This window comes from Phyllostomus hastatus, unplaced genomic scaffold (assembly GCF_019186645.2).
Source record: "Phyllostomus hastatus isolate PE091 unplaced genomic scaffold, TTU_PhHast_1.1 phas_contig_2, whole genome shotgun sequence".
Lineage (NCBI taxonomy): Eukaryota > Metazoa > Chordata > Mammalia > Chiroptera > Phyllostomidae > Phyllostomus > Phyllostomus hastatus.
Window position 1 is genome coordinate 2421942 of NW_025333718.1, and position 13858 is coordinate 2435799.

At 37.7% G+C, this 13858-nt stretch overlaps 1 protein-coding gene across 2 annotated transcripts in view; it reads left to right on the forward strand.

The window, feature by feature from the left end:
• Window positions 1-13858, forward strand: part of LIMS1 (LIM zinc finger domain containing 1) — a 183964-nt gene that overhangs the window by 40811 nt on the left and 129295 nt on the right. Inside the window, exon 1 of one of the 2 annotated variants that reach the window (XM_045835210.1) lies at window positions 3290-3465. The exons of the other annotated variant lie outside the window; for it this stretch is intronic. The gene's annotated coding sequence lies outside the window, so the exon portion shown is untranslated. Of the gene's footprint in view, window positions 1-3289; window positions 3466-13858 lie in introns of those variants that run through there. 2 annotated transcript variants of the gene reach the window in all.

Here is a 13858-nt window from a genome sequence, read left to right on the forward strand (position 1 = left end):
GAACCCTGTGGGTCTCTCCAATGAAACTCTCTGGGAGTTTCTTCCACTGCCACCTCAACCTCCACAGGTGTTTTCCGTCAGAGTGTTTGAGTCTTTATTTCCCTGTGCAGCAACCCTGGGTTTTTATGCTTCATGTTGTCCCAAAGGTCCCTTATATTACCTTCACTTAAAATTTTTTTTTTCTCTTTGCTGCTCTGATTTGGTGTTTTGTTTTGTTTTTTTCTATCTTGTCTTACAAGTCTCTGGTTTGATCCTTAGGTTCATCCAATCTACCCTGTTTTCCTTCCAGTGTGTTTTTTATTTCAGTTATTACATTCTTTATTTTTGACAGGTCCTTTTTTATGGTTTCTATGTGCTGTTGAGCATCCTTATAACCATTACTTTGAACTCTAGCTCTGATAAATTGTTTGAATTTATTTCATTTAGCTCTTTTTCTGAAGATTTCTCATATTCTTTCATTTGGGGCTTTTTCTTTTTCTGTTTTGGTTGTCTCTTTGTGATTGTTTCTTTGTACTAGATTGTTCTGCTTTGATTCCTGGTCTTTGTTGGATGTCCTTATAGAGTAAATGTCCTTGGGACCTAGTGGTACATTGTCCTTGAGCAGCTGAGCTGAGTGCTTTAGGAATGTCTCTTGTGTGGGTTATGTGGGCCTTCCATTTGTAATTCAGCCTTGATTGCTATTGGCCCATTTGTACATGGGATTCACCCTCAGACTGGCTGACTATGAAGCTCAACCCTGACCACAGTATATGAGCTTCTATGCAGGTCTGATCATATGACACAGAATTCTCCTTAGCAGAGTTTGGTGCTTGCCAAGATCTCCCATTGGATATGCTGCTTGTAAAGCTAAGGGAATTCTGTTTTATTGTTGTGTGAAGCTGGCCACTGGGTATGTTGGTTCTGGGCCTCTTGAGAGAGACTCTGACACTTCCTATGACTGGCCCTGGACAACCATTTGGGAGCTATCAATGATCCACAGTTTGTAGATGCTTCTGCTAGGCTTGAGTTTGCCCAGGAAGGACCAGGCTGCCCCACCAAGTCTGGCTTTTACCAGCACTGGGCCTTGGGGCAGTTTAACAAATGTCCTAAGGCACCCTAAGATCTGCCTCCACCTGTGGGTGCCCATTAGGCTCAGTCACTAAAAGAGCCTCTGGCTATACTCCTCAGCAGGGTATAAGCTGCACAGACTGGGATAAGAGGGATTCCAGAGGATGGACTATTGCATTCCTCTAGGCCGATGCTACACAGAGGGGAGTGCTCCACCCAAGAAAGATGTCATCCTGCTGTGTGGGAGAATGACTCGGCACAGAGATTGTGGTGGCTGTTCCTTCAGCTCTCTCCCCAAAGAGCTTTGCCATTCCTCTGCCAGAGCCCAGGGTGAGTAGCTACAAATGAAATTTGTGTGCTGGCCATTTAAGAGGGGTACCTGTGTCTCTAGCCATCATTCTTTGGTAGACAGAAACCCTGCTGCTTTTCACAGCTGGACCTTATGTAGGTGCCTCTTCCTGGCTCTGATGTTCTGGGCTAGGGAACACAGCTTGAGGTTTAGACCTCACCATTCTTAGGGGCAACACCCCACAGGTGATATATCCCTCTGGAATCTCACCCACAACCTTTGGGAGTGGAACTAGCCCTTTTTGCATCGCCACCCTTCCTACCAGTGTCGATGTGGTTTCTCCTGTAAATCTGTGGTTAATACGACTTCTCTTTGGCTAGTCTTCAGTTGGTTATTCAGGCTAATTGCTCCATATTTTAGTTGTAATCGCAGTTTGGTCCTGGGAGGAGGTGAGTATAGCATCCACCTACTCTTCACCATCTTGGATCCCTCAGCTATGTTGCTTTTTCCTCTTTTATATCCATCTTCTCCACCAAGGAGAGTTGAGTGGAAAAGTGAGTTTTGTTCTTTATGAATTGAAATATCAGAGATAAATTTGTTGATAAGCATCTGACAATAAGACTCTAGGGAAGTAATCTTCCAGGTTGTAACTATTTAGAATGTATTTATTTGCATTCTTTAATTTGTCTGAGATCTTCACGGAATTGGAAATCTCCTGTGTCCAGCTTTGATGTTTTCTTGGTATGCACCTAGTCCACATTGCTGTGAGGCTCCCTACAGCAGACAAGGGTCTAGTGGCTGTCACTGTAGGCATATGGCTCAGTGGCCTTTCTCCCCCAGCACTGGGTGAGTAGGATGTGCAACTCTGTGAAGGTTTGGTTTTATAGCAACACGAAAGTGAATTCTGTCAGGTATGTCCCTGCTTTGGAGTGCTGGATAGAGCCTTGAGTTTTAGAACTCACTCTGCCTTTTGCTTGTCTTAGATGAGCTCTTTCATCTGTTCAGGCACTAAATCCCCTCCTTGTAAAATAGGTGGCCTCCCAAGTGCCTTTCAGTTCTACTCTTCCACTGTCACAGTCTCTAAATGCTGCTGGTACCCAGTCTCTGGTGTTGGTATAACAAGCAAAGGTATTGAGTTATTTTCTTGTTTTTAAAGGTTAACCTCAGGTCCTATATACTAGAAATGCTGTTATCATCCTGAAAATGACTGCAATATAATAAAGTAATTGCTTAAGGAACTTTTTTGTAGTATTCTTGAGTAAGTCAGAGCAAAGAAGTCTCCGTACATAGAAAAGGAAGGCAACATTGATTGTTCCCAAGTTCCTCCATCTCAACCAAAGATTCCCTATTATTCTTCAGTGGAAACTTGGTGCTGAGGAGTTGGTGGTGGTTCAGTCAGATGTATGAGACCTCAGCAGCATTGTCCTTGCTCACTCTCTGCACTGGGTTTGTCAAGGATATCTGAGACAGAAGGAACTGTTTGCACTCCTCAGACAGAGAGAGCTTGGCCTGCCAGTGTTTAAACTGGGTTTTGCTATCAGGAAGGTAAAATAAAGACTGCTTGACACTGAAGTTGTAAAGCACTCAGAGGAGACTAAAAGAAGCTCTGCTAATTCAAACATGTAGGTAATTTCAAGATCTAAACTGGTGGAGGCTATCTGTTTATGAAAATTCACCTCTTTCTATGCTGATTGGTTATTGTTTATTTTTCTAAGTATTTTTTTGTATATTACACATGCTTTCAATAAGTTTATGGATGAATTTCTTAACTTAGTAAAGTGTATAAAATAACTCAACAGGATGTGAGTTACGACATTTAGTGGTGGTTGTATTATTGCTTCAGAATTGTGGGGTTATCATGTAAAACACCATGTCACATGATTTTACTGAATGCAGAGGAAAACCTCAGCTTGGTTTCATTGGGTTAAATATAGTTCAGGGGAACAAATGCAAAGTTAAGATGAGAAAGTACTATACAGAATAGGAAGCAGAAGCTTTTAAAGATAATTCACTATGATGTGAAACTGGTTTCTCAAGTCCTAATAAATGAGTGAAAACAGGAGCTGAAATAACAGAAAGGAGATTCTTTTTCCTTCAGTTAAGAGGAAGGGAGCATGGAAGCATATCAGGTGAGTGTTTGGAATATCAGCTTGCTTTTGCTGGGGTAGGGCCGTGTGTGCAAAGTGATTGAAATGGAGGAGTAGAAGTTTGAGAGGAGAAATGGACATGATGGCCTAGAAAAGCCAAATGCTGATTACTGTAGTTCTAGATTTGTTTTCCCTTTGAACTGTCTTTCTCAGTTATTGAAAAGCAAATCTAAGATACTGTCTAAACTAGCATATACAATAACAGAAAGTTTCTTGGGTAAGCTGCAGTAGCTTCTGGCCATGCTCATTAAAATTTTTCTCCTCCCTGCTGCAGAGAGTAATGGTTGTGGGTCTTGCTTCCTGTGGACATACATTTAATTATTGAACATGTGTAAAAACAACTTCATCTTTTATTGGTTTCAAAGCAAAAATTGGGTGTGGAAGAGAGATTATAATCCTGTGCTTGCAAGAAAACATTAACAATCTTGATAATATTTAGTGACATACAAATAATGGTCCTGCAGAACTTACACTATAAAAGACCTTAGTAAGGTTTTTTGGTATTTTATTACATTAAATCTTTTTAACCTAAATTCTGCCTACAGTCTTAAAACAAACGGTCATATACTGTTCCACACTACGGTTAGTGAACTTTTGTCTTGCCATGGTGGGAAAAAAGCAACTAGTTGAGAAGTTTCTCTTATTTATTAACCTATAACTTTGTTTAAAAACCAGGCTTAGTGCACCAAATCTACATATGTAAAACATTTATAAAGAAATGATTATCCACCCCAACAGGATTGTTTGCCTTACACATGATTTGCTATACATAGTGAATTTCCTTAGACATTTAGTGTATTTATGAAAACAATGTATTTATTTATAGTTAATGTCCAAAAACATGATAAGCTTGAGAGTGATATACTTGTGATACAGAATGTGGTGATGCATAAGGAAGGCTCTGATTTTATATATATTGTATATTTTATATGTTTTATATATAAACACATAATCATGAATTATGGAACAGTTACAGTGATTAGGGGAAGAGTTTTGGGGGTTTTTCTTCAGGAACAAGAAATAAAATGTTAAGAGGATTATCGCTTTAATTTGGGCTTTCAAATCAATAAAAAGGTGAATACTGTCAAGTTTGGGGGAATAAATGAAAGGAACGCCTATAATTCTCAGGGATGGCAACATTTAGTGATTTTGAGTTGGATTTTGAAGGAAGAGTACATTTCAGTTTTTAAAAATGATGGGAAGGAGTGTTCTACATTGTGTTGGCGACAGATTGAGCAAAGGTTTATACGTTGGTTTTATTTCATTTCACCAAGAATGAAACCTAGAGTCCTTATTCTGGTCTACAGGGCATACTTGATTTGTACCCTGCCCTCAGCCTGTATTTCAGATGCTCCTTTTTTCTGCCCTTTCTCACTAGACTGTTAAGATTCTTGAAGGCAGGGACTTTGTCTTCATTGTTCCCTCTGTCTCTCCCAAGCCTAGAGCACCAAGTACCCAATAAATGGGTGTTGAATGAGTGAAAAATTCAAAAGGCATCTAATGTGCTATAGGATGTAAGATGTGTTTGAGAGATGAGTTATAGGATATACTTGGAGTACTGGTCTTGAATGCCATAAAAGTTTTTGGAGCCATTTTGCAGTGAAGTGATAATAAATAACACTGCTGTGTAGAGGATGGACTGGAAGGACCAGAGAGTGGAGATTGCAGTACCATATTAAAGCCTTTGTCAACAGTTGCTTCATTCAGTTGACATTTGACTTGTTTGCTCCTTGCTAAGCACTGTGCTAGGTTCTGAGGATACAAAGATTACTGAGAAATGGTGGTGGGACCAGATATGAAAACATTATGCAAATGAAATCTTAACAAAGTGATGCGTTGGGGGCTTGAACCTTAGCCATATCAGAAAAGTGGAATGGAGACTTAGTCCCATTGACAATTTCTTGATGTCAACAGTTCCAAGAATATCTAGAGAGAGAAAAAAAAAAAAGCCTTTAAAGGAACTTGAATTTGTGTTAACTATATGTCAATAAATGTTTTAAAATTGTTTTTAGTTTTATTTTTTTTTTTAATGCAGAGGACTTACAGTGATTTTGAATTGGGTCTTACCTAAAAGTTCTTACTAATGTATTGACTAATCCATTCATTCTTAGAAGAAAGATGTGTATTGGATGTACATATATGTATAATTGCCTATATACTAGCTTGGATTTTAGCTCTGAGTTAGTGTGTCATTTCTGGGGCTTAGTTTATCAATCTAGAGAATGGAGTAGTTGATGTCCTACAAAGTGGTTGATTGAATTAAATGATGTGATGTATAGGAAAATATTTTATATATGAGGCATTGCTACAAATATATGATGGTATTGGTGGGGGTGGGATAGATACTCTTAATACCCCAGATGAAAGTTTGGGATAGGATATATATATAAAATGAAAAATTGAAAAATAAGTTTTACTGAATATTCTGGGTGTGGTGATGAGAGAAGAGGGAGATATTCCCTTAGTAAGACATTCATAGGGCTTAAAAACTATTTTAAAAGGAAGCCTGCTATTGCAAAGATGTTTATTTGTAGCCTGGGAAAGTGTTGGAATACTTAGCTCTTTGAATTTAGATGTTCATAGTCTTTCTTCTCACTAATTTAAGTTTCAGATCTATAAGGAAAATCTGCCTTTGTCACTTGTTTGTTTATTCTTTGAGCCTGTTTGTCTTTGAAACACTTGGATATAGTTTAAAAGACCATCGGTCTTAGAGCTACCAGGCTTGGGTTCAAATTTTCTGCTACTTGCGTGATTCTGAACAAATTATTTAACAGCTGAGCCACAGATTTCTTATCTGTAAATGTCAGTGATGTGTGGTCTGTTAGTAGTGAGGATTAATTGCAATAATATATGTAAAAGGATCCTAGCTTGATATTTGGTGGAATCTAGGTGGTTACCAAATGTTCCTTTCCCCCCTGTTTCTTATTGTGGTAAAATACATGTACTGTAAAATTGCCCTTTTAACTACTTTAAGTGTATAAGTAGGATCATACAACATATGACCTGTGTCTAGCTTTTTTCACTTAGCATAATGTTTTTGAGGTTCATTCACATTATAGCATGTATCAGAACTTCTTTCCTTTTTATGAACAAATACAATTCCATGGTATATGTCACGCTTTGTTACCCTTCTGTTCAAGGACACTTGGGTGTTTCCACTGTTGGGTATTGTGTAAAAGTATGTGTTTGAGTCCTCACTTTCAATTCTTTGGAATATATACCTAGAAGTGGAATTACTGAGTCATATGGTAATTTTTAGTTTTTTGAGGGACCAACAAACTGTTTTTCCTACCTTTGTTTTTTGTTTTACTCTGTACCATTCATGCATATCTTCTTAAAGACCAGAACTACTAGCTTTGGTCAGGTGGCTCAGTTGGTTGGAGTATCATCCTGCACACCAAAAGGTTACAGGTTTGATTCTTCATTAGGGCATATACCTAGGTTGCAGGTTCCACTCCCAGACATCGTGTGGATGGGAGGCAACCTGTTGATGTTTCTCTTTCACATCAATGTTTCCTTCCATGTGTGTCTGTCTTTCTGTCTCTCCCTCTCCCTCTGCCCCCCCCCACCTCTCTCTCCCTGCCTCTTTCTCTCTATCTCACTTTCTTCCTTCCTCTCTTTTGAAAATCAGTGAACATCCTCAGATGAAGATTTTTAAAAAATAAGAAGAACCAGAACTACTATAACTCAGGGTTGGAAGAAACCAAATTCTCTTTAGTACCTGATAATCTCAGGGTGTTTTTTCCACTTCCAAACAAATGTGAACCTCTTTGAGGCTTCCCGCTGCCTGACTACTACTGCAAAGGCCTTCTCTTTCCGTTGCTGTTTTTATTCTTAAATCTTCTTCCCTCTCTCTGATCTTTTCTTTACTAAGTCTTTTTTACCTAACCCTCTGATTTTCTCACCATTTTCCCTCTTTTTCAAAGGGATGTCAAGGAGGAAATTGGCAGGAGTACTTCCTTTCTATTCCCACCTCCCTGAACAAGGAGAGGTGTTGTTCTCCTTGTGGTAAGGGTCCTAGAGGTAGCCTGTGATCCATAGGCTAGATTACATTGATGCACAGAACACTTACTGAAACTAGACTTTCAGAAGGGTTAGCATTTATAATAAATAATGGCACATATTTGGGGAAAGTTGGTTGGAAAATAAGAAAATAGTATCATCCAAGGAAGGAATTCAATATTCAGGGTTGTCAGCCAGGCACACTGCTAGCAGTAGTTGGCAGGAAATCATGAAAGTGAATTTTCCACAGACAAACCAGCCAGAAAGAAACCGCAGCTGCAAGTCAGATATGATTTCTTAGTCAAAGAAGTTCCTTTTCATTCCCTGTATTCCTGAGTGGCCTAGTCATCATTCAGTTTTACTTTACTTATTTCTAAGACTGTTATAAAGGTCTTTATTCATAATATATCTGAGGAGACACTAGAGGAAATAAAGGATTTTTTGTGTGTGTGTATCTTAGGAGAATGAAGTGTACACACATGAAATACCTAAAATTATAACAAAAGTTATATTTAAATTTAGGCAGTAGCAATTAGCTATAAATAACAATACTGAGGAGAAAATGAGCACCGGTCAGAATTTTGAAGCTAATTTTAATGATTTGCTAATACATGGGTCAGCAGAAAGGAGATGGGAAGAATATGACAGACAGACAGGAATAGATAATACCTGTGGGAAAGAATAGGTTTTGCCTAGAAGCCTCCCCACATACCATCACCATATAATGGTAACTTTTGTGGAAGTAATTAGAGTGGAGAGAAAGGAAAAAAGACAATTGGAATCCAGACTGTCCATGACTAACCCTAAGATGACTAAATCAACTCCTGAATCCTGTGTATACAACATTCCTAAGACCTTAAAAGAAAGAAAAAAAAGAAAAAGAGAGGGAAAAATGGGAAATATCTGTAATAGCGTCAAATAAATTTTTTTTAAAGAAAGAGGAGGAACATTTGTTGAAAGTGTACTTGTTGCTAAATACTGAAATGTTTTCCGTCTGTTTTTAGTCCTTGACAGCTGTGATACAGCCTTATAATGCCCACATTGTATTTGAAGAAACTAACCTGTGGGTGAGGAAGTGTGTCCTGGCTAATGAGAGATGGAGCCAGGCTTCTAGTCCAGGGTGCACTCCCCTGAGCTGCACAATTAGAAATGAAGTATTCAAGGATTCCTTTTCCCCTTAGTTTGGACAGTATTTGTCTGCTTTTCCAGTGCCCCCTCCTCAAAATACCCTCTGGGCTACATGTTTTTATTCAATAAATGGGGCTTATTTACATTATTTAGAATGGTGTTCTCAATAAACATGTAATATGAGCTGCATCATATGTGTAGTTTAAAATTTTCTAATAACCACATTCAAAAAGAAACAGATGAAATTAATTTTCATAGTATATTTTATTTAACTCCATATGCTGAACTATTATCATGCCCAAACTATATACATATCATGTAATAACATTAAAAATTGAGGTGTTTTGCATTTTTTGAACTATTTGAAATCCCATGTATATTTATACTTAAATTATATCTCAATTTGGATTAGCCACATCTCAAGTTGGTATATGTGGCTAGTGACTACCAAGTTGGACTGCAAAGATCTAAGGAAAAGGTAGTGATACTCATCCTAGAAAAGGTAGAGGCTCTGCTTTGAAACAGTTGGAGGAATTGTAGTGGGACAAGAGAACAGCTTCACCTAAAATGGAAAACTCTATGGAAGAAAGGTACCATACATAAAAGGCAGGAGTGCTCTTTAAAAGAAAATGAAAACATTACCATATCCTGTAACGACATTACTAACTGAAGGGCCATTTATGGAGAGCAGTAAATTCATACTGACCTATCACCACCACCAGTAATGACCACAGGAAAACTGTGTGGTGTTGACTGCTAGATGCTAGACCATATTTGGGCAGGGGATGAAATATCTTGGCACATCTACTAACCATTAAGAATGGAAACCACAGCCTTTAATATATGTGAATGTCATTGCCAAAGAATCTTCTAAATGCCTGGTTCTTTCATAGACGGGGAACTGTAATGTCAGCTTGAAGAACCAATTACCTTATATGGGAATTTCCACAGACCTCAGAACTACCCGGAACAAGATAAATTGATAGCTTCAGACTTCTATTCCAGCATCAACACAGAAATTATTTAACAGTGTTCTTGGAGTTTTCCCCTCATCCTTTTTCCACCTGTGATTCTTCCCACTTTGTTATCTTTGTCCCATTTAGCTTCTGTCTTTCAGTCTTTTCTTATTATACTTAGTTTTTGTAGTTCATTTTTTATAGTAAGCTATACTAGGAATTAGTATACCTGGATCCTATTCTTATCTCTTTTCCTCATGGGACTTTAATTGTTTCTTGATCTGAAAAATGAAACGGATTAGAATTAGAACCTTTTGTAATTATCCTCACTTTGCAACTCGGAGTTTCATTTTTTAAGTAAATTGTGGTGAAATAAATTTTTAAGTGTTTGTAGTTCATTGGTATTAAGGACATTCACATTGTTGTGCTACCATCTACCAAACTCTGTACCCATTAAACTTTAACTTCCCATTTCTCCCTCTTCCCAGCTCCTGTTCTACTTTCTGTCTCTATGTATTTGACTACTCCGGATACCTCATATGGAATTACACAGTATTTGTCATCTTATGACTGGCTTATTTCACTGAGCATAATGCCCTTAAGGTTCATCCATGTTGTAGCTGTGCCAGAATTGCCATTCTTCTTAGGGCTGAATAACATTTCTTTGTATGTTTGTTGATGTTGACAAACAATTGGGTTGCTTCCACCTTTTGGCTATTATAAATAATACTGCTATAAATATGGATGTAGAAAAAAAATCTCTTGCTGTTTTCAATTCTTTTAGATGTATACCCAGAAGTAGAATTACTGGGTCATATGGTAACTCAATTTTTTTTTATTTTCTGAGTACTGCTATATTGTTTTTCATCATGACTGCCCCATTTTATTTTATTGTTTTGAGTAGTTTATTTTTATTGTATTTTTCCATTACCATTTATTCCCATATAGCCTCTTCCACATCCACCCACCCTCCATCCTCTCTGCAATCACCACTCTGTTGTCCCTGTCCATAAGTTCTTTTTTATTTTTTGCTCAGTCCCTCCATCCCCCAGAGCTGTCAGCCTGCTCTGTATCTATGAGTCTGTCTCTATTTTGCTTGGTAGTTCAGTTTTACTTGTCTTTTTCTGACTGGCTAATTTCACTTAGCACAGTGTTCTCAGATTATCCATGCTGTCGCAAAGGGTGAAATTTTCTTCTTTTTTATGGCTGAGTAGTATTCTACTGTGTAAATATATCATAGCTGTTTTATACATTCATCTACTGATGGATACTTGGGCTGCTTCCAAATCTTGGCTATTGTAAATAATGCTGCAGTGAACATAGGAGTGTATATATTCTTTCAAATTAGTGTTTTGGGTTTCTTTGGGTAAATTCCTAGAATTGCAATTACTGCATCATAAGATAGTTACATTTTAAATTTTTTTTCGGGTAACTCCATACTGCTTTCCACAGTGGCTGCACTAGTCCACATTCCCTCCAACAGCATCTGAGCGTTCCCCTGTCTCCACATCCTGGCCAGCACTTGTTTGTTGATTTATTGATGATAGCCATTCTAACAGGTGTGATGCAATATCTCATTGTGGTTTTGATTTGCATTTCTCTGATGATTACTGATGTTGAGCATCTTTTCTTATGTCTATTGGCTATCTGTATGTTCTCTTTGGAGAAGTGTCTATTAAGGTCCTGTGCCCATTTTTTAACTGGGCAAAGGTTTGTATGTTTTTTTTGGTGTAGTGACTGACCATTTTATATTCCCGCCAACAGTGCACAAGGGTTTCAGTTTCTCAACAAACCCAACCTTTGTTCTTTTCTTCTCTTTCTTTTTTTAATAGTAACCACCCTAATGGGTGTGAAGTGGTATCTCGTGGTTTTGATTTGCATTTCTCTAATGATTTGATGATGTTGAACATCTTTTCATGTACATATTACCTTTTTTATATCTTCTTTGGAGTAAAATCTATTCAGGTATTTGGTCTATTTTTTAATTTGGTTGGGGTTTTTGTTGCTGAATTGTACAAGTTTTTGTTTTGTTTTGTTATTTACAGATTGTGGTTATTAACTCCTTATCTCATATATGAGTTGCAGATATTTTTTCTCACATACCATGGGTTGTCTTTTGACACTGTGGATTGTGTGCTTTGGTGCACAAAAGTTTTTAATGTTGATGTCATCTCATTTGTCTGTTTTTACTTTTGTTGACTTTGCTTTTGTTATCATATCCAAGAAATTGTTGCTCAGTCCAGTATCATGCAGCTTTTTTTCCTGTGTTTCCTATTTAGTTTATTTTACCTATTTGGAGTTAATTTCTGTATATGGCATGAGGTAGGAGTCCAAATCTATACTTTGCATGTGGATATACTACATTTTCCCACTACCATTTGTGGAAAAGACTAGCCTTTCCTTATTGAGTCTTTGCACATTTGTTGAAATCGTTTGACTATATTTGTGTGGGTTTATTTTTAGGATCTCAATTCAGTTCCATTGGTCTGTGTGCCTGTCTTATGCCAGTACCAGCACTGTTTTGATTATGAGAACTTTATAGTAAGTTTTGAAGTCAGGATGTATGAGACTTCCAACTTTTGTCTTTTTTCAAGATGGTTTTGGCTTTTTAGGGTCCCTTGAAATTCCATATAAATTTTAGGATATATTTTTATATTTCTTCAAAAATCCTCATTGAAATTATGAAAGAGGTTAAAGCCTCATTTTTTAACTCTGTTAAGCAAGGTGATAATTTTTCCCAGTGTTTTAATTCAAGAAAAGTTTCTAACTATAGCAAGATGTCAAACAAGGGCTGGTGGTTTGGCCAACCTTAGGTGTTCATGGATGGTGGGGGAGGGAGGTGCCTGCTGGAATAGTTTCCTCAGAGCAAAGTATAGAGACAAGGAATGATCTTCTGGCATATGCTTGCAGTAGCACTTTATAACACATGCTTAAGGAATTGTATCAGGGGTCTTGGCTTTCTGCTGCAGATACACTAACAGATTATACTCCTTTGTCTTCTTTGTTACCTAGTAGTAGTATATTAAGGCCACACCATTCATTGACTAATATTGTTATAGTACTTTATTATCTTTCCTTGTTTGTTTCTAATTAATACCCCATTTAATCCTTACAAAAAGATTGTGAGGTAAACAAACATATGCTGTCTTTGATTTACAAGAGAAATTAAGGATTGTGGGAGACTTGCTGGTGATCACATCATGTAATAGAACAGCAGAAAAGCCAGAAGGAGACCTCAGGAGCCTGGTGCAGCCAAGACACCAAGTGAGGTAGCCATGGCCCTCTGACTTGAGGATCATGTCTACATTGCCAAATGCAGGCCATTGTAGAGGGCAGCACATCTGCCTGTCTTAGTCTGATGGCACTCAATATTCATATGGTATAAATCCCTTTTTGTAATTGATGCACATGAAACAACATTCTAATTATCTGAGTTTTCATTTGGTCTAAACCTAGGGAGAGAACATGCTACTTATGGAAACCAAATTTTCACTTTGCAAGGCAGTTAACCAGTTCAGTTCTGGTTTTACACATTCACTCTAAAACTTGGTTAATGAGAACTGAGATGGATCCATTTTTGATATACTGTCAAAATTAAATTGCTGAGGTTTAGAAACTGAAGGTCCAACTTCTAAGCTTTTAGAAATTCACCAAGAAAAGAACCCTTTATAGGAAACCAACTACCTTCTTTAATATTCAGCAAACTCTGTATCACTGTGAACCAAGCACTTTTGGGGGTAGACTTCAGTATATGTGCATGTTTATAAATATATGTATGTATACATTAGTAAGAAAAACTATCACACTTTTGTGATATATATCTTTTTAATCTATAAATACTCTCATGTTTCTGAACCTTAAATCACTTAACAAACATTTCTTGTGTACCTACTATTTGTAGGCTCTAAGTAACTCTCATTTTCAGTGAGGGAGATAGACCAACATGTGAACATTACAGTATGGCTGGTGTAACATGGTAGATATATCTGAAGTTCAGTAGGAGCCCAGAAGAGAGGACAGCTTCCGCCATTTCCTTGGAGAGCTCTGGAAGGCTCCACAAAGTGGGAATGGTATGGGAATCTGGACTTGATGAGGAACCCGATATGAGGAAAGAGCTGCAAGTTCATCACAGGTAAAGGAACAGCAGAACCATGATACAAAGGAGTATGCTAAGTTTGGGAAGTGGTGGTTGGTGAAGGGGATTTACTCTTGAAAGGAGAAAATGACTGGAAATGAGGCCAGACAGGTAAGCAGGTTGTGAAGGGTTATGTCTCAGATGAGTTTTATCC